Source organism: Propithecus coquereli, unplaced genomic scaffold (assembly GCF_000956105.1).
Source record: "Propithecus coquereli isolate 6110/MARCELLA unplaced genomic scaffold, Pcoq_1.0 Scaffold197, whole genome shotgun sequence".
Classification (NCBI taxonomy): Eukaryota; Metazoa; Chordata; class Mammalia; order Primates; family Indriidae; genus Propithecus; species Propithecus coquereli.
The window spans coordinates 3994442-3996460 of NW_012144633.1; the positions used below are offsets into that span (position 1 = coordinate 3994442).

Consider the following 2019-nt stretch of genomic DNA (forward strand, 5'->3'; position numbering starts at 1 on the left):
ACAGAGAAAACCATGTGCCTACAAGAATGCAGAGCAACTGTATATCTGAGCTCTTCTCCAGTTCTCTTTGTTCCTGTCCTTTATTCTTTTATTCAGTGGTATCTGGAAAGGTAAAATGATATTCACTCTAGCATGTCTACTGAGAAGTCAAGAATAGATTCTCCATGTGGAATTAAAAGAAACGTCAGAGGAAATAAATACTGTATTAGTTATCTATTGCTGCATAACAAATCACCCCAAAACTTTGTGGCTTAAAATAATAACCATTTATTATTTCATGGTTTTGTGGGTCAGGAATTTAGACAGGGCATAGAGGAGATGGAGCAACTGAGACAGTAAATAGTACAATCATTCTGGAAAAGTGTTTCATAGTCTCTAATAGAATTGAAAAACACTTACCACCTATGACATGACCCACTATTCCATGACTAGGTTTGTACTCAAAAGAATAAATGCTCAAAGTCCACATAAAGGCCCATTCTAGAATATTCATAGCCACCTTATTCGCAATAGCCCATACTAAAAATTGCCCAGCCCAACTGTCCGTCAAACAGACTGTATTCACACGCTGGAATAACACTCGTCAATAACACTGACAAACTGATACATGCAACAAATAGGTCTCAAAAATATTACCTTCTATTTTTAAGAAATGGACCAAAAAGCATAATCATTTATGGGAATTCTAAGAAGAAGTAAAACTTATCTATGGAAATAGAAATCAGAATGGTGATTGCCTAAGTGGGGATGGGCTGGGGATTGACCGGAAAGGGGCTCTAAGGACATTCTGGGCTGAGGGAAATTTTCCGTAACTTGATCTAGGTGGTTACTTTTGTCAAAATTCAACGGGCCATGCACTTAAGATGTGTGCACTTTGGTCTACGTGAATTATTCTTGATTCATTTATCGTTAGCAAAACAATAGTAATAATTGGGGGTTAAAGCACGTTATCAACTTTAGATTTTATTTAAAATAGCCAGTTGGAGTGCAGAATCTCATCTCATTCATTTCTGATTTGGCCTAAAAAGGCCCCACGGACGTTTGAAATGTCTGAACCAGAAAGACAGGTACAGCCACACCATTTCAACAGCGGAAGAATCCTACAGGGCTGATTGAGAGGCGGCACCTCACCTTTTGCACGTTGCGCTTCGCTTGTTCAGAGAGGGCACAAGTCCAGCCTTCAAGATAATCTGCCCCCGGGTGTGCACAGTAGGGGTTCTTTCTAGTGTCCTGACCTCAGAGAGGTCCGCAGCCACAGGTAAGCTGTGATCTCTGGTCACGGGCAGATGCCGAAGTTAGAGGCTAAAGGAAAAGACAGGCTACACTCTGAGATACTGCCGCGACTCGGATTCGAACCGAGGTTGCTGCGGCCACAACGCAGAGTACTAACCACTATACGATCGCGGCGACCCACGGAAGAGCCCGCGAGCACCCACGTGTTTGTCTAAGGGTTATGTTCTCCTTTTTCAGAGCGCTGCAGTCCTCGCATTTTTCTGCTCTTTTTGGGGCTCTGTCTATATTCCCCTCTCTTCCCCATTCAACTGCAATAAAACAAACAAAACACGCCTCCTCTCTCAAGGATCCGGTCCTTACCACTGCACGAGGCTCCTGGGAAGTCTCGTCGCCGGGCTCCACGCCTCCCCGACTTCTTTCCCTCCTCTCCCCGGCCGGGTGGAGCCCCCGCTGCTCGGCCGCGCAGGGGGTCACCGCAGGCCTTTCCGTGGCCCGCCCCGCGGGACGCTGAGAAATCAGCCCGAATAGCGCCTTTTTAAAACGAACTGACCCTTCGAAAAAACTTTCGTGATGTCCATTCTCAGGGTTCTTCGAAGGCCTGAAAGCTAAAGACGACGACGGATTAGTTCAACGAGTCCTACTTGCGCGGCCTGGTGAGCGCCAGCCCTGTTCTCGGCGAGGGGACCGAAGAGCGACCGTCGCCGCGCTCCCCGCCCACCTGGAGCCCCGCGTTGGACCCGCGATCCGAAGAGGGCGGCGGTAGCGCCACAGCGGCCCCGAAAGCGA

The 2019-nt window shown here is 47.4% G+C and overlaps 1 non-coding gene across 1 annotated transcript; it reads right to left on the reverse strand.

Annotated features, from left to right (window-relative positions):
* Positions 1 to 1335: 1335 nt before the first annotated feature.
* TRNAH-GUG lies at positions 1336 to 1407 on the reverse strand. The gene has a single exon. It is a non-coding gene; the product is annotated as a tRNA-His (tRNA).
* Positions 1408 to 2019: the final 612 nt, after the last annotated feature.